This window comes from Cavia porcellus, unplaced genomic scaffold (assembly GCF_034190915.1).
Source record: "Cavia porcellus strain 051 isolate PalLab524CR breed Dunkin Hartley unplaced genomic scaffold, mCavPor4.1 scaffold_28, whole genome shotgun sequence".
Taxonomy (NCBI): Eukaryota; Metazoa; Chordata; class Mammalia; order Rodentia; family Caviidae; genus Cavia; species Cavia porcellus.
The window spans coordinates 42,581,239-42,599,553 of record NW_026947511.1 but is presented as its reverse complement, the minus strand read 5'-3'; the positions used below and the strand labels follow the sequence as shown (position 1 = coordinate 42,599,553).

The 18,315-nt window shown below is 52.6% G+C and overlaps 1 protein-coding gene across 4 annotated transcripts in view; it reads left to right on the top strand.

The window, feature by feature from the left end:
* Window positions 1-18,315, top strand: part of Daam2 (dishevelled associated activator of morphogenesis 2) — a 103,427-nt gene that overhangs the window by 17,747 nt on the left and 67,365 nt on the right. The window contains exon 1 of one of the 4 annotated variants that reach the window (XM_063238932.1): window positions 5,526-5,691. The exons of the other annotated variants lie outside the window; for them this stretch is intronic. The gene's annotated coding sequence lies outside the window, so the exon portion shown is untranslated. Of the gene's footprint in view, window positions 1-5,525; window positions 5,692-18,315 lie in introns of those variants that run through there. 4 annotated transcript variants of the gene reach the window in all.

Here is an 18,315-nt window from a genome sequence, read left to right as displayed (position 1 = left end):
CCTACCTGGTGACTTGTGACTCGGTATTCAAGGCAGATGTGCTTAGAAAGAGAAGTTTGCATCTTTATCTCAGGGAGTGTTTGCAGCCTCTTGTTCTGTGTGTGTGTGTGTTCCTTCCTCTGTCCTGTGGCAGTGGCAGCTGGTCCACAGGGCCATTCTCACATGGTTAAAGAGTGAGAGCCTTCTGTGGAGTCTGTTCTGTTTCCGTTCTGCCTTCACCCCGGAAGCACTGGGGTCCTTCAACCCCTTGTACCCAGAACAGCCCTGAGCAGCTGCCCCAGAGGAGTTACGTAAACTTACCCCCTCGCAGGCATGAAGGGCCTGCTGGGGAGACCTATGGGTGACACTGAGGGACAGTGCCTCCCACATTGTACCTCCAGAGAGTCTGCTCCAGTGAAACCCGGGGAATGTGAATTCCTAAAATCACCCCGCCATCCTGTTGTGTATGTGTGCTCTTAGAAAGAAAGCCGGTTTCCCTGCCGCTGTTTTTCTGTATTTTTAGTCTATATTGGGCCTTCCTGGGTGGTGGTGTGTTTGCCCAGGTCCCTGGGACCCTTGGGGTGACAGATTCCCAGGCTGGCTTTCTCTGGTGGCTTCAGAGCTCGCAGTTCCCTAGACCAGGCCTGGGTGCTCTTATTCCTTTTTTTTGGTACCTGGAATCGAACTCACAGCCTCATCCTTGTCAGGCAAGTGCTTGAGCTGCTGAGCTAAATCCCTGGCCCTTGGGCACGATTCTTGAGGACCTGGTACGCTTCCTGAGAGCTTTACGCTGCAAAGGCTGAGGGACCCAGGACTCCTGTGCAGCTTTCCTGGAGGCCTGGGAGCTTGGGCTGCACAAGGAGGACAGGCCGAGGCCCTGCTGAGTACACAGGGAAAGGGCAGAAACTGGGCTCAGCTGTGTTGTCCTCAAGTCTCCCGCTGCCTGGCTGTGCCCAGGGCTGTTGGACGCTCTGCAGCTGGTCCACTACACCATGACTCTACAGATTCTTCCTGTTCTGGTTCCCCCAACCATGCCCACTCTTCCTGCAGGCCCACTGTGTGCCGAGCTCTGGGCACAACATGTCTCAGTCTTGCTATAGCGCTGTAAGTGGCTATAGGTCCATTTTACAGAGGAAGAGACCAAGGTGCTCAGAGTTCTGTGACCTGCCTGGAGTCACACAGCTAGTTAATGGCACACACCCCAAGACCTGTGCTCTCTGAGCTGGGTGTCAACCAGGCCCTGTGTGACAAACCTGACCACTACCTGTGTAACTTCTGTTGTGTTTGCGCTGGCTTCAACAAGAAGAGACATTCAGGCCTGTTCAGGTTTCCTGCCTTGGTCTACGAGGTGGATGGTGACCTCTGATTGGGGGCATCAGGGTGGCTTCTGCACTGCTGGCCATTATTGCAATCCCACAGTTCTTGGTTCTGCTGCAAACACACCGTCAACTCCCTCTCTCCCTCCTGTGAGCGCCAGAGGCTTTTGGAACCCAGGCCGGAGCCAGCAGCTCATTAGCCCTTGTCCTGGTTCCAAGATTCCCAAAGATGCAAGAATTCCTCATTGAAAAGCCAGGCATTCTTGGGGAGAGTGTGTGTCACCCAGGCAGTGAGCTCCTGCACACTGGGAAACAGGATCGTGGTCCCACCCAGGAAAATAAGTGTGGGCCTCAGTGCCAGAGGGAAGTAGATTATCTGCTCCCCCCATCACCCCCTCTTCAGCTACCACCCCCTCTCCAACCACAAGCAAGGAGTTTGCCTTCCGGGTTCATCCGAGGGCATGAACTGCATGGCATTTTCTTCTGGAAAGCAGTGTAGAGGCGGATCAGAGCGTGTGGAGTGCATGTGTGTGTACACGTGTGCACGTGTGGGCACATGTGTATACACAAGGTTCTTTTCACACACACCATTTTCTGTGCAGTTGTTCAGCATGGACCATGAACTGCATTCGGATCTCTCTAAGTGAGATTTTGGGGTGGGTGTGGTCCCCTAAGAATGAATGGTAGGCAGTGAACCGGCTGCTCTTGCCTGGAGTGCGGGGCATCTTGGTCCACACAGAGAGAAGCTACTAGGAGCCTTTAGCAAGCTGTATAGGCAAACCCACAGTTAGGACACAAACCAGCCCCACAGCCAAGAGGAAGTACGTGAGTTGAGTGAGCAGTGTAGATGTGGAGAGGCTTATAATCAAGAAAAGCTTTAGAAGGAAATGAAGTTGAAAAAAAGCTAAAACAACTTTCCCTCTCGATTATTAAAAAAAAAAATCAGGTTTATGATAGAAAATGCCCAGAAGCAGAAGATAATGCTGCAGTCAGCTTACAAGTCCATCGCTGGACGATGAAGGGGGCTTAGATCATTCAGTCTCTCCACCTCCTGGCCCCCAGCGTCTCACCTGGCCACAGACCCCTCGAGGGAAACATGCCTTCCTAGTTCGGTTCTCATTTGGCACGAGCAGCCATGGTCTCTTCTCGCCGCGTGCTTTTTAGGGAGGGTTGAGCGCATATCATAAGCCCAGATGTGAGGCAGCCTTGCATCCTGGTTTGATCCCCTGCTTAGAATCACCACGTGTGCACAGCAGGGGGGACATTTGGAGCTGGGTTTGGAGCTGGGTCCCTGCAAAAGGGTCTTGGGAATGGCTCGGTAAGAGAAAAGCTCAGAACTTGAGGCGAAGGGCCCTAAAACCAAGGATGTGATCTGAGCCCAGGAAAACCACTGGGTGACCCGTGGCATGAAAAGCTTGTGAACGAGGAGGGTCTGAGGTTCAACCTCAAGGCTCTTTTTTTTTATCCGTACCGGGGATTGAACTTAAGATCATGTACTTGCAAAGCAGGCGCTTATGCTGCTGAGCTAAATCCCCAGCCCCCAACCTTATGGCTCCTGCGTGAGCTGTGGGCAGCCGTGCAGCAAGCTCCTGCCCTCCTCCTTGGCTCGGTCATCCTGGCATGGAACAGCGCACCTGTGTCCTTACTGAGCGTTGGTGGCAGGCGGGTACTATAGGAAACGCTTGCTTCCCAGACCATTGGTTTTTACAACCTGGAGATTCTGTTGCTTCAAGCTCTGAGCTGCTGATTTGGAAACTGCAAATCAGAGCAATTCAGAACCAGAACCTCAAGCAAGGTCTGCACTGCGCAGCAACAGGGCTGTCTCCTTCAGACTTATTTATCATTCTCCTGGCCATTGCCTGGAGGAGGACATCCCCTGACCACACACTTCTCACTAAGGCTTCTCACTAAGGAGTTTCCTATCACTCCAAAGGAGAGGACCGGCCACATTTGCCCAAGGGAGGAAGCGGGGTGCCTGAGCCCTGCTGTCTGGATGGAGGAAATCAGTAACGCTGCTCTCAGCCTGCATCACTCAGATCTTCCTCCAGGAAGCCTGCCGGGTTGGATTCCCTCCCTGCCCTCCTTTGTTCTTTTCAGGATGAGCCTGCTCCAATTTGAAGCCACTTAGTAGCTGATATGGTGACCAGATGTCATCTGAGGAGCCTTGCTTAGAGAATCAAGATGAATGGGCGCAATCTGCCTCCTGCAAATGGTTTTCAAATAGTTGGGTCTTGGGGAGTTCTAGGACCATCATAGCCCCCTTAGGAACTAGTTAGAAAGGCCAGTTCCCAGGCCTGGCCTTCTGGGGGTTACAGCCCAGCATCTGGGCTTTATTAGGCTTGCACAGAGACCCTGGCACCCACTAACATCTGAGAACTTCTGGTCTCAAGATTCCAAGGGAAGCAATGTTGGTTTTTCACATCAGCTCCGGCTCTCAGTGCCCATCCCCAACGAATGAGTTAGGGTGATTCATCTTGGGCACAAGCAGAGCAGGGTCTCTGGAGCCAGACCCTTGGGTTCACCCATTGTGTGGGCGCCCCTGAGTGAGTGGCTCCAATTCCCTCTGCCCGCACCCCGTGTCCCTTGCAGGAGACAACGGGGCTGCTGTGATCATGGGTGTGTGTGTGTGTGTGTGTGTGTGTGTGAGCATTTGAGCTGCACCTGGCCCTGCACAGTGAGGCTTAGCTAGTGTCGCACGCTGCAGGGTTTCATGCAAAACAACTATTTTCCCTCTGTGGCCTCAGGTGTGGAACTTAGCCCCCTAGTCTTTGATTTACACACACACATTTCATTTGCACACAGGGCTTTATAAACACGGTAAACTAGAAAATGGTGTGGGGAGACGGGTGCAAACTGTTCCCCAACAGAACACTAGGGATCCTTGTTCTAAAAGAGATGGCTTGGCCAAAAGTCATGCTGGTTGGCTTTCCTCCTCTCTCCACAGCAACCAGAGCCGGCCCCCACCCCTGTGTTATCATGTGGGAGCTGTCCACTCTGTGTGTCCCCTGGGAGCACCGTATCTCCACTTTGCAAATCCAAAGGCGACTTCTCCAGCGTGATCCGCTCTGTTCCCCGGCCTGGCTCCTCCCACGCAGGGAGGACAGAGGAGCAGTGAGACCTTGTGGTTCCCTGTAGATACCAGCCGTGCTGTGCTGCACAATGCTTCAGTGATACAGCCAGTTTGGGCTCATCTGTGTCTAGTTTTTTCCATGGAAGCGCTTTGCTCTGTGACTGGACCTCCTGTCCTTCCTCTAAACCTGCACATCCTTATAGCTAGGGATTTAGTTTCAGCCGGAATTTCTCAACCTTGGTAGGAGGCCAGAGAATTCACTCTTGTGCAGGGCTGGCTTGTGCGTGGTGGGAAGTTCAGGGCATCCCTGTCCTGCATCTAGTTGCAATAATGCAAATCATCTCTAGAAATGGCTGAAAGCTCTTAGGGGTGAGGAAGGGGTTGGGAACCACTGCCAGTTGAGAACCACTGGTCTAAGCTAAATTCTTAGCCCTTCAAGTCCCCTCCACCTGATCTGCCCCACAGTTTATCTCTGCAGTGTATTTGAAGTCCAAGGAGTGGATGTATCCATGGATAATAAAGACAGAGTCCCTGCGGCCCGGCAGAGACAGGGAGCAGGTGAAAGAAAGCCATTTCTGTCGTTTTAAAGCACTGGAATATGAGTGTGTGTTACCAAGGCTAATCTCCCTTGCACTGTCCGAAGAGCTGGCTGTTTGTCTGAGACCCGAGGTGCGAGAATGTGAGAGAGACATCCAGAAGGGAAACCCAGCCATAAAAGGCTTTTAGTCCTTTCCCATTCCAGTGCCTGGTCAGTGCGCTTAGACCTGCAGGCCCCCCTTGTCGTGGGAGAGGTCATGGAAGGAGATAGTCTCCAGAGGAACCGTCCGTGCTGTGTGATGCCGTTTCCCCCAGAGCTACCCACACCCACCTTCTGCATCGTCCCTCCCTATTTCCAGTCCCCTCTCTGGTCCTCTTGACCTTACAGCAGAAAACCACACAAGAACCAGAGAATGGCCTTTGGTGTTTGGCTTATAAATACTCATCGTCTCTTTTCTGGTAGCAAGAGTTTTTCTTTTTCTCTTTCTTTTTTTTTTTTTTTAGGTCATGTTTAACATTCTTGGTGCCGTAGTGGAAACTTTTGTTCTTTGGCCAGCTTCCCATTCCAGGCACAGGTCAGATTGTTCGGCAGAACTCTAAGCATTTTCTAGGGAAGTTTCGTCAGTGAGAGTGCACCTCGGATGCGTTTACACAGCTCCGGCTGGAGCCTGGGCTGAGACTCGCAGGACCGCAGGGCAGGCTGGGGAAGAGCTGCGGCCCGGAGCTCTCAGTGCCAGGACCGACTCTGTCTCCTTCCGCAGCCTCTTCCATGACAAAGAAGACATGCAGGTCTGTCTTAGTTATTTTTCTCTTGTTGCTGAGACAAAAATTCGAGACACCCAAAGTTAAAAGTGGAAAGATTTATTTTAGCTACAGTTTGTAGAGGTTTCAGTCCATAACTGGCTCGCTCGAAGGCATGGCATGGCAGAGGATATTATAGAGAAGCAACAGGCTATGGTGAGGCAGAAGGTGGCAGAGCAAGGTGGCTCATCCAGGCTACTTAGAGCAGGTGGCACTCACACCCTCAATCTCAGTGCCCTTGATCATAGCATTGTACCACGAATCAGTTTTAGTGTCGTACATTCTAGATCCAGTCACCTCTGGGAAAGGTCTAAGTCTGTTTCCGGGTTCATTTGGCAGAATGCACCAGAATGGGAATGGAATTGAAATCCTCTTATGGTTCGATTATTTCTCTCGATGTCTCTCTTGCACACTAGCATCCCAAATCTCAGATGAACAGCCAGCTCTTCAGTCAGTGAGATTATACTTGGTGCACAATCCTCATATTCCAGTGCTTACAACAACAGAATTCTACCACTGCCTGTCTCTCCTGGGTCCACAGAGCGGCTGTACCTGCCCACTGTAGTCACTTGGCATCCTAGACTGGCAACATAGGTGCCATCTTGAATGTCAGTGATTTGCTAAAACAGGTGGAAGGAGCTTGATCTTGCCAATTAAAAACTCTGGACCTCTGAGAACTTATGTATGTGTCAGGGTTCTCCAGGGAAATAGAAGAAATAGAACAAACCTACCTGTCTGCCTGCCTACCTTCCTTCCTTTACTTTTCCTCTCCTTTCCTTGCCTTTTGTTTCTTCTTCTCTTCTCTCCTCTCCTTTCCTCTTTTTCTTCTCCTCTTTGGTCCTTTTTTGTATCTATCCACCCATCCTTCCACCTGTCTACCCATCCACCCACCCACCCATCCACCCATCCTTCCACCCATCCACCCATCCTTCCACCCATCCTTCCACCCACCCATCCTCCCACCCATCCACCCACCCACCCATCCACCCATCCTCCCACCCATCCACCCACCCTTCCACCCATCCTTCCACCCATCCACCCATCCTTCCACCCATCCTTCCACCCACCCATCCTCCCACCCATCCACCCACCCACCCATCCACCCATCCTCCCACCCATCCACCCATCCTTCCACCCATCCTTCCACCCATCCACCCATCCTTCCACCCATCCTTCCACCCACCCATCCACCCATCCTTCCACCCATCCACCCATCCTCCCATCCTCCCATCCTCCCACCCATCCACCCACCAACCCATCCACCCATCCTCCCACCCATCCACCCATCCTCCCACCCATCCACCCATCCTTCCACCCATCCTTCCACCCATCCACCCATCCTTCCACCCATCCTTCCACCCACCCATCCTCCCACCCATCCACCCACCCACCCATCCACCCATCCTCCCACCCATCCACCCATCCTTCCACCCATCCACCCATCCTCCCATCCTCCCATCCTCCCACCCATCCATCCACCCATCCACCCACCCATCCACCTATCCTTCCACCCATCTACCCACCCATCCATCCACCCATCCACCCACCCATCCACCCATCCTTCCACCCATCTACCCACCCATCCATCCACCCATCCACCCACCCATCCACCCATCCTTCCACCCATCTACCCACCCATCCATCCACCCATCCACCCACCCATCCACCCATCCTTCCACCCATCTACCCACCCATCCATCCACCCATCCACCCACCCATCCACCCATCCTCCCACCCATCTACCCACCCATCCATCCACCCATCCACCCACCCATCCACCTATCCTTCCACCCATCTACCCACCCATCCATCCACCCATCCACCCACCCATCCATCCATCCTTCCACCCATCTACCCACCCATTCATCCACCCATCTACCCATCCATCCATCCATCCATCCATACATACATCTGGATTTATTTTAAGGAATTGGCTCCACCCTCTGCAGGGCAGTCCAGCAGGCTAGAAATCTAGGGAAGAGCTGGGGTTGTAGCTCAAGTCTGCAGGCTGTGTGGGGGCAGAATTCCTCCTTCCTTGGGAAGCCTCAGTCTTTTTCTCTGATTAGATCAGGCCTTTGCACATTATAGAGAAGAATCCATTGTATGCAAAGTCTACTTATTTAAATGTTGATCTGTCCCCAAAAGAAATACCTTCATAGCAACATCTAATATCTGGCCCCATAGCTCAGGCATATGGATGCATAAACTTAACCACAAAACTGTCTACTCTTAGTCAGGGACAAGAATTAGTCATGTGGCCCCCACTAAGACACAAGCTCCATCTGGTCTGTTGCTGGAACAGGGGATTAGGACCAATAATGTTTGAGCAAGCACCGATAATCAGCACAATTGTAAATAATTGTATCTGAGGATGGGAAAAATGTACTAACTCGGTGTTTCCATTTGGGGCCATTCTGCTAAGTCCGTGCAGAAACGGAGCTGGACCTGTGCAAGGAGATGGACCAGGGCGCAGCGTTGGAACACTGTTGCTAAACTGCTTCCTCTGCTTTATCTCCATTGTTCCCTTTCTAGCCTTTTTCTTCCTGAGTTAGTAGAGCCAAGATTCATTTGTACCTTTGTTATCTCTGAAGCATGCTTTGCAGATATGGCCTTTGTGGCTTCCTTTGTGCCATCTCTCCATTCTGCCCTTTTTCTTGCTTGGTTCAGGCTCACAGGAAAGGTTGCAGGAGCGATTTGTCACTTAGCTACCATCACACTAGGTGCTTCTGACAAGTCCCTTTCCGCTCTGGCCATCACTTTCCTGGCTCTCTAGCGGGCATTTGAGCCATGTGACCCACCAGGTTCCTACTGGCCTGGTGTTATGTGCACCTTGTGTCACTGCCCTCCCTTAGCGGTCCCCAACATCAGGGGACCCCTGCCCCACAGCAGGGCTGCCTGGTTGCGTCCAGCTGGTGCTGTGTAACAGGGTTTCTGTCGAGAAGCTGGCAGAATCGGACTGGGCTCATTAGCACCTTGACCATGGTGCCTTCACTGGCTGAGAGAAGGTGCGTTGTGTTCCAGCTGGGAAGCATTGTCCCCATGCCTGCTGGCCCTGAGCCTGGCTGGAGGGGAACTGAGGAGAGTGCGGGGGGACCACTGGGCGGACACACAGAGGGAAGGGGCAGGGGATGGGAACAGGTGGCCCAGCTGAAACCAGGGCAGGGAGCCCAGCAAGCGCTTCCACACTGTCTGGGCAAAGCTAAACTCCAAAGAGCAGGGTTACAAGGACTTCCAACAACACAAAGTCCTCCCAGGACAAGTGCTGGGCACTGCCACTTACTGCCCAGGCCAGCTGGTGATGGCGTTCAAATGAGAAGATGGATGAGGGAGTGACAAACCTCTCAAAGGATAATAATTGCTATTATAAATGTGTTTTCTACTAGGTGCCAGGCAGAGGAGAGTAAAAAAGACAGTGAATTAACTGGAGTGCATTGAGATGCCAGGTCTGCTAGCGTGCTCTGCCTGGCACCTGCGCTGGCTCAGTCCGCAGAGCCTGGGAACGCAGGCAACAGACGTGCTTCTCACAGTTCTGGAAGCCGGAAATCCCACGATAAGGGGTCAGCAGGTCTGGTACTTGGAGAGGGTTTACTCTCTGGTCCATGGCGGCTATCTTGGCACTGTTGTTCCTGCCTGTTTAGCTCATTTGAAATAGTTGGGTAGGAGATAGGAAGCAGAATCTTTCCCCCTTTTTTTTTTGTTTATAAAAATAACTTCATTTTAGAAATGTGAGGCAGCTTTCTAGGGTCTCTTTTATAAAAGGGCACCAATTCTGTTCATCAGGGCTCCATCCTTATGAGCCAGTCACCGCCCAAAAGCCTGACCTCTGCATCCCATCATATTGGGAGTAAGGGAGAGTCACAGGCAACGCTTGGGGGACTCAGAGAAGGGAGCGGGCCGTCCTCCTCCAGGGGAGGCAGTAGCAGTCAGGACGGCTGTGCCTGGGCTTGCAGGACGCTCTTTCTGGAAGGAAACAGGGAAGCGTGGGAGGCCTGAATGTGCTGTTCCGGCCTGGGTGCTGGCGGGGCGGGTGGGGCAGAGAGAGCGGGAGAGCGGCGGGAAGCTGCACAGAGAGTTGGGCGATCCAATTATGAAGGCTTTCGAACCCTATAGGAAGAACTTGAACTTCACTGCATTTTTTTAAATACTAAGATTTTTAAAACTTTCCACTTCCATTTTTGCTGGAAAAAAATTTTTTAAAAAATGTATTATTATGATTTTTTTAAACATGCCTCTAGTTATATACTAGGTAAACCCAAACACAAGTGGGTTTCATCGACGCTCTTGCTTGGATGCTTTTCTGCATGTGCACGGGGAGCGTTGCATCTTCTTGTTCTAGTCTGACTTGGTTTGTTTTGTTTTGGCGGGGAGGGCTGAGTCTGTCTTTTTCCATTTTTCTTTTCATTAGTGCACGCGGGTGTGAGCGTTACCTTCCTCCTGTGGAGTTGGTCTGCGTCCCTGACATGTTAAACTCATTCTCTTCCCTTCCTCCCCTCCCTCCATTTTTGCTCCTCTTCCTATTTGCAAAAGACCTGTCTCCCTGTTTCCTATTATCTTTCATTTTGCTCTTTGTTTATATTTTGGGGTTTTCATATAAGGAAATCATGCAGTATTTAAGATTGTTTGAAATGTTCGAATAGGAAATAGGAAGTGAACTTTGTTTTTGTTTTATTCATAAAAAGTAACTGCTTATGTTAGAATGAAAAACATATTTAAAAAAAAAACCATGAAGGTAAAGAGATAATTCCTCCCTCCAGTAAATGTGTATATCAGCATAGCATGGGGTGTGTGTGTTTCCTTCCTGGAAGTCTTTTCAAGACTTTTCTGTCTTGAAGGTCTAAGGTGTGAACTTGACTCTGGTGGCTGAGTGGCAGTTGCAGGTTGACATAGTGTGGCTTTCTTGGATTCTCCTCCCAAAAATGGAGGAGGTGAAATCCAGTCATTCACTTTTGTTGAAATCCTAACTTTTCTACTCACAGCCTGTGAAACTGGCAGTTTCTGCTCTCTGGGCCTCAGTTTCCTCATCTTTACAATGGGAACAACAGTAACAGTACCTTCCACCTCAAGTTCCTGCAGGGCTTGAGTCAGTCTTCCACAGAGCATGGGGACAGTGTCCTGCATACCACCCTAGGTCATTCATGTTTGTCTCCAGGTGAGTCACTGCCCTCTGGCAGGTCCAGCTCTGTTCAGGAGGGGCAGGTGGAAACTTGCCCTAGGGAGGGCTATTCTGCCTCAGTTTCTCACAAGTCAGGAGGGTGGCTGAGCTTCACTCAGCACCAGGCCTCCTGTGTGCTCAGAGCTTTTCCCTGGAGGTCGCTGGTCCATCGTCCTGTCCTCTACTCCATCCTTCCCATCTGTCCGACCTTCCTCCTCCCTCCCCTGGGGCTCTGGGGAAGCTGCCCCTTTAAGAGAGAGCCCTATACTCAGCCTCTGAGGCCAACCCTGCTGCTGTGGGGTGTGATTCCACTGCAGCTGGGACCCTCCTGGGCTGGATGAGGGTGGAGTCTCTGGGGGAGGGACTCCTGCGAATCATCAAGGGCATGTCCCGGAATCCATGCCCACAGAGGGACTCTGTCCCCAGCCCCCTTCAGTGGCCCTGGGACCTATGAGGATCATTCCTGAGGACTGAGCTCAGGATCCCTAAAAAGAAAGCAGGGAAGTAGCTGGATGAACTTGGTAAGTGAGAGCCCCTCCCCTCCCACCCTGCTCCCTGGCTTCCAGACTGTAGGCTTCAGCCACTCCTGGGCATTCTTGTCAGTGTGATCCAATGGGCAAAGCCCCAAGGGAGACAGAGGTGGGAAGGGAGGTCCAGTGGTTAGGGAGCCTCAGACTTGGACTTGGGGATTGCCCTGGCCCTTTCTCCCAGTGGCTGTTACCCTTGAGGGTTGACATCTGGACAGTGCTGGAGGCTGGCCCAAGAAGGACGGGGGTGGGTGGGTGCCAGATATCATTTTTCTCCCCCTCATCTGGAGAAAAACACAGTGTGGTCAGTGAGGGCTGCTAGCAAAGATGCCGGGGCCAAGTGACATTTGCAGCCTGAGGGAGAAGTCATTGACCCTCTGGGCCTCTCTCAACCAGGGATCCAGGCCAGATCCTCTGCATCCTGGGGTGAGGGGACAGACTGGACCGGGACCTGCTCCTGGGGCCCCAGAAAGGCCTATGTTGTCCCCTCAGACGGAGGCCGCTGCCCCTGAGTGGTGCAGGCAGTGTCACGGAGGAAGGGGCAGGCTGTGCCCAGGGCTGGGAAGAATGGAGGCCTGTTGTTGCTGCAGCCTGGGAACGCTGCCTGAGGGGAGGCCCACGCTACTTGAAACCCACATAAGAGGGAACAGGGGAGAGGTAGGTCCCACAGGAAGAGGGGTGCAGAGCCCGTATCCCCAACCTCTGCAGAGCAGATGGTTCCGCCAGCTGCATTTCCTGTGCACTGGCACAGGTGAGCTCCTCGGCCTCGAAGGCCCAGGTAAGCTTGGGAGAGATGGGACCTATGCCAGGCAGGGGGCCTCCCACAGAGGAGGCTAAGGGTTCCAGCCTCTGCCCCCCCCCCCAGGGTTTTCTGAACCAGAGAGGCCCTTCTCCTGGCTCTGGGTGCAGATTTACAGCAGAAAGCTAAAGGTGTGAAGCCCTGGGAAGCTTGTCTTGTGCGTGGGAAAGAAGCCACCCTTGCAAAGTGACAACAGCAGTTGCCATTTATTCTGTGTCTCTGCCAGGGGCTCGCCGCCGTCTCATTGACCGCTCATGGGAATTTTGGGGTTTTTTTTTTTTTGAGTCACGAATAATTTTGTACATTTTATGAAAGAAGAAAGTCAGACTCAGAGGTTAAGGATGTTGTCTGAGGACCCAGAGCTGCTAGATGCTTGAACCTCTTCATTCATGTAATCAGGCTGCCGTTTGGTTGACAAAGTGAACGGATGGCCTCCTGTGTGCCACCCATGTGGTGCCACTGAAGATACAGAGGGACACAGGCTGAGAGAAGCCCATGCCAGCCTGACTCCTCACCCAGCCCGGAGTCTCTCACACTGGGGACCCTTGTGGGAGTGTGGGAATATTTTCTCCCCAGTCTGAGAACTCTGCTGGGGAATTTTCTCTTCCTTGAGAAACGTTACATTTTGTTTTCATTTTAATAATAATCTCCAAATTCTGAAGCAGGTGATTGAGGACCTTACAGCCTCCCATGGGCATGAGCTTTGAGTCTCTGAGGTTGCAGGGCTGCAGGCTGGCCCCGAGGCTTCCTAAAATGAAAGCGTTCAACTTTTAAATACTTTGCTTCTTAATTGGGGTCCTCTGCTGTGTGCTCAGAAGGTCCAGTGGCTCAGAAAGGTGACACCAATGCGACCCCAGGATAGAACGACACAGGAAGTTTGTCGGGTGAGGGTGTGTTTGGACATCCTTTCCCTTCGGGGCAGGCTGGACTCCTGGGGCAAAGCAGGGTTGAACATTCCAGCCTCCTGGTCTCAGGCTGAGGATGGACCCAGGCCAGAGACCCAGAGAGGACTGGGCAAGTCAGGGGCGAAGAGCCCCGAGTCTAAAACCAAGCTCCCTTCTTCCACCCCAGCAGCGGGTGGTTCTGGGGTTCTGACTCCCAGAAACCTTGGCTCCTGATTGGGACTTTGCAAGTGCAGAACACAAGCAGTTTGCTCCCAAATAGTGATGTCCCCCAGGCTCTCACAACTTCCGGCCTCTGTAGAGGCAAGGTTCAGCTGTTAGGTGGGACAGCCGTAGCATGGCCCTGACGCAGGCAACTGTGGACGGGACTCAGATCCTGCCACCCTAAGCCACGAAAGGGACATTGTGCAGGTCTGGTCTTTTGAGCTGGGCAATCACAAACTCTTCTGGATCAGATATCCTGCAGGTGCAGGAGCTGGGCGACAGGAAACTCAGGAACTGCCCTCCTTCTCATTGATCTACCTTTCCTGCTGGCTTTTGGGTCCTGCCCTGGGGCAACTTGGGGTTGACCTATCTGCACTCCGGGGCCTCAGCTGGTCCCGGGCGGTCATCCTGCCTTCCTTGTCCATCTTCTACGTTAGTCTGCAAGCATTTCCTGCAGAGCTCCAGAGAGTACATATTTAGGGGACTTGAGGGTCACAGATCTCCCCACCACCAGGTATGTGTGAGGGAATAATGCTGTTCTGTTGCAGTGATGGTGGCCACAAAACCAGGCAGGGGCTGAATCTGGCTGCAGGCCACAGTTCACCAACCTCTGGCCCCAGGCAGAGTCAGCTGCTATGGAAGAGCATGGCCACCTCCCGTGGGCTGCTTGTCCCCTTGGGTGCATCCCCTTGTGTCCTTGAGCCCCCTGCAGCCCTCTGCCTGCCTTCTGTGAACACACAGCCCCTGTCCCTCCTCCTGTCCTCTCCTCCACCGTCTCTGCATCCCCTCTGCTCCTAGGAGCCCAACTCTGTTCGGGTCTGATGTCCCCCTTCCTGTCCTGCTGTGACCCTCTCTACCTCTTGCTTCTCACTCACATGGTGATCTCCTCCTCTTCTCTGTGACTTGTCCCTTTGTCCAGATCTCATTAGCGATCCTGTGACCTACAGCTCAGTTATGTTTCTAACTTTATCTCCCCAAGGGCAGGGAGGGCAGGACTTTTCTATCTCCACTGTCTCCCCCTCCCCAGCCTCCACGCCTACCAGGAAACATTGTTGGCATAACCCTCAGTCACCTCCCCCTTTGTCCCCAGCAACCCGTGCTGCAGCAGGGGGGTTTTGGGGTCCATTTTAGGAAAGCAGAATCCCATCACCTGTTGGGCAGTAGAGTGTCCTGTAGCTAAATCCAGCTGGGTCCTGTAACCTGAGACTGCCCAGCCCCTGCACCCTGTGGTCAAGTGCCCCTGTTTGTTTTGACATCCCCACGTGCAAGGCATAAATGATCCAGATTTCAAAGCAAGAATTTTTTGTAGTAGCTACTGAAGGCCAGGCCCCCGCTAGCTCCTGGGCACCCATGTTAGCATTTCAGTTAATTAAGAAAACAAAGCCCAATCATTGACAGCGCTGGCCTGCAGATTTGATCCAGGAGAGAGGAGTTTGTGCCGGCATGCATGGAGGACATGCTGGCACAGGGGAGGTGTGAGCCAGGGACCTGCTGGTGTCTGCTCAGCAGGAGGGTCCTGGGAAGTCATGTGGTCAGGGAGACAGCTCTAGGCAGGGTCCAGCGCAGCAGCTTGTGCTCCTGTGTCCTTCTCCAGGATGTTGGCGTGGGCAGAGCTCATGGAGAAAGGCCAGCTGGGGAAAACAAGAGGGGAGGGACAAAAAGAGAGTTTCTGGGGACCTGCTGGTCTTTCCCCAAACCATCTGGCTGCTAGAGCAGAGCCATGAGAGGTGATCTGGGGGTGGCCTTGGGGCAGCTGACCTGTCACCCATGAGGAGGAGCCTTGCTCGGGGATGCTGCATATCCATGCCGAGTCTTGGTGTAAATTCACCACGGATTTTGGTCTTTAAGGGGACAGTAGTGAACTCCGCTGGGAAGCACCCCAGCTCTGCCTAGAGCATCTTTCTTGACCCAGCTGTGCCTTTATACACATACCCACTGTGACCACTAATCCGGATATGTCAGCTTCATTGCATTCCGAGTCACCTAGAGGACCAGTAAACACACCCCTGGGTGTGCCTGAGTGGGTCATGGAGGCATAACCTGGGGGACTGCATACATTCCCTCTCCCATTCCTCTCTGGAACTGACTGTTGCCCTGTTCTGCTGCCCAGGCACCATGCACTCATCCTGTTCCACCCTCCTGCCGTGGCCTTGGGGCCAGCTGACCATGGGCTGAATCCCTGAAACCGTGAGCCAAATGCAACTTCTCCTTCTATAAGTTGGAGATATCAGGTTTTGTGTCTCAGAGACAAGAAAACTAATACACCCCTGTGCTCACCCATTTTCTATGACGTTCCAAGGAGGAGACACTGGCCTTCACCACCAGCATTGAGCTAGGGGTGTCATTTGGCAGGTGTAACTGAGCCTAAGGATTTGCAGGCGCACAGGTAGGGTGGGCCCCATGTGCCCAGATCTGTGCCAAGTGTCTGCCTGTGTTTCCTCTCCCAGGCACGTGGACCTAGCGCAGGGTATGGTGGCCAGGAAGTGGGACAGGGGAGCAGCCCATCTCCTTGGATATGATGCCTGTCCCTCTTGGGTAGAAAGGGTTTGGAGAGAGACCAGGTCCTGCCTGCCATCGCTGGATGGCCCAGGATTAGTCATTTGGGCCTCACGAGTCCTCCTTTAATCATGGGAGCTGGGGAAGACACCCCCTTTCATGTGTGATGAAGGTGTGGCTGTGTCCGTAGATCATACATAAGGAGTGTTATGCCCTTCCTCACAGGACTTCTGTCTTGGTCCAGCTTCTACCTGCCGGCCCAGGACCTGGCTGCCCCGAGAGACTTTGGGGATAAGCCACAGACCCTCAGCTCTTGTCCACTGCAGTGGGAGGGGAGGAAGTGCACATCCTGCTCTTGGTGTCTGTTGATTGGTCCGGTTGAAGGCTGACTGGTGGCTGATATATTGTGACTTTTGAAAGCTTTCCCCTTACTTCTGGGAATCTGAGGCTCACTGTGAGAAGTAGGAGCCATCTGGAAAAAGCAAGTCTCTCAAAGGTGAATGTCTTTGTGTCTTCTGAAACTGCAGAGGAGAGTTTTGGGAAATCTCATCTCTTCTTCTGACTTTTGCATTGTGCAGTGACACCTTGAGAGATTAGTGTGTAGCTCATGTAACCAATAATTCCTCCTCCTTGGAAACCACATCCAATAACATCTGAGCCTCCAAAATTCTCTAGCCTTGTACACCAGGCTGGCTTGTTGGCTTTCAGTTTTTGTTGATGATATGTCTCACTTTGTGTTAGGGCCCTTTGCATGTAGGAAATGTACATAAGAAATGTACATGAAATATACATAGGAAGTATACAGGTGGACATAGGAAATGTACATGAAAATCAGCTGTGAAATATGAAAAATCATACTGGTAGGAGTCAAGTAATGTGCTAAGTAAGGAGAACCAGAGGTTTCCTGACTTGGCAGATTTGAGAGTTTGGGGATGGCTGTTAGGAACACCTTTCCTTTTAAACAGGAGTGGAGGATTTAAAAAAAAAAGCCAGACTTCAAAGAGACCATTGGGATAAAGCGCAGGAGAAGTTGTGACTTAATTTCTGGAATGCTGGGGAATATCTTTGGAAGACAGTAAGGGAAGCAATGTAGCTTGGACCCCACACAGTTCACAGTATTTCTGGGATACATTCACTAATGAGCCTTAGCTAAGTTTGGGGAGATTTCTCACTTTTGTTTTTGTATTGCATTGCATTTTGTAGCTGTTGTTCCCCTACTTCTGCAACCCACAGCAGAGGCTAAGAGAGGCTCAAGAACCAGCCAGGGTTTTTCTGCAAGAGCTGTATTGTGGGAAGGCAGAGTTCAGTGCTGCGAATTCCAGGCTGGGGCTCTAGCCGGGGCTCTGGGAGGAGGTGCTGTGGTCCTGGACCTCTGGCCTGCTTCCAAACTTCTGCTTTCTCAAATGTGAAATGCTCCAGGAAGTCCACTGTGAGTTGTAGCAGAGAAAGGGGGGTTGAGCTCTTCACACACAGCCCGAGGAAGCGGCATCGCACGAGAGAAGGAGCGGGCTCCGGCAGCCTGAGGGACGCTTCTCTCCAGAGAGAGATGAGAGGGGCTGGGTGTGCAGAGTGGTGTTTGGTCGCCCCGGACCCCTTGGCTCTGTGTGTGTGGATGTGTGACAGTCCACTCTGGGTCCCAAAGGCCGTGGGGCACGAAGGTGCTCCTAGGTGCTATCTTGGGGTCCCAAGACCAGGAAGAGCTTGCTGCTTGCCACTCAGGGCCTTTTCCCTCTGTGAACTTTGCTCCCTGCATTATCCTTGGTATAGATATAAAACCTCTTAACAAACTCCAGACCCAGTTCCAGAATCCAGGAAGGGTGAGTCCCTCTCTGATGGACTGTGGGGTGACTTCTCAGGTCTCAGAGACTGCAGCCTCCCAAGCTCTGCATCATCAGGAGTGAGGGTGGTTTGGACCGAGGCCTTGCTTCATGGCTGGTGTCTAAACAGCCCTTTCCCGTGGGCATCGCCCCTGGGTGCTGTGGTCCCAGGAGAACCCAGGGACGGAGGGGCCGTGCGTTCCTCCTAGGCTGCATGGCTGCTGGTGCGGAACACGGACTGTGAGGTCCTACTTTTCTGTAAATCCTGAGCCTCATACAGTGGTGTTAACTGCTGGTCCTTTCTGACTGTTGTCTTGCGGTAGGTGTGATCCTGGGATTGTGCCCAGGGTGTGCTGAGGAATGGTGACTGTGGGTGGGAAAGAGGGCAGCCCTTTGGAGCCCACTGTTTGTTCCTGAGAAGGGCACCCCTGGTGGAGGCAGGGTGAGCCCCTTGTTTGTCCCCGTTGGAGAGTTAGTCTGGAAGATTTTCATACTTTCCGGGAGGCATTGGGGCAATAGGTGTGTGTGTGTGTGTGTGTGTGTGTGTGTGTGTGTGTGTGTGATGCTAGGGATTGAACCCAGGGTCTTTGCACTGAGTAGCAACCCCACCCCTTTTTAAAAGCTGTTTTGAGACAGGGTCTCACTAAGTCCTAAATTGTTTAAACCAGGCCTAACTTGTGCTCCTTCTGCCTCAGCCTCCCAGCACGCTGGGATC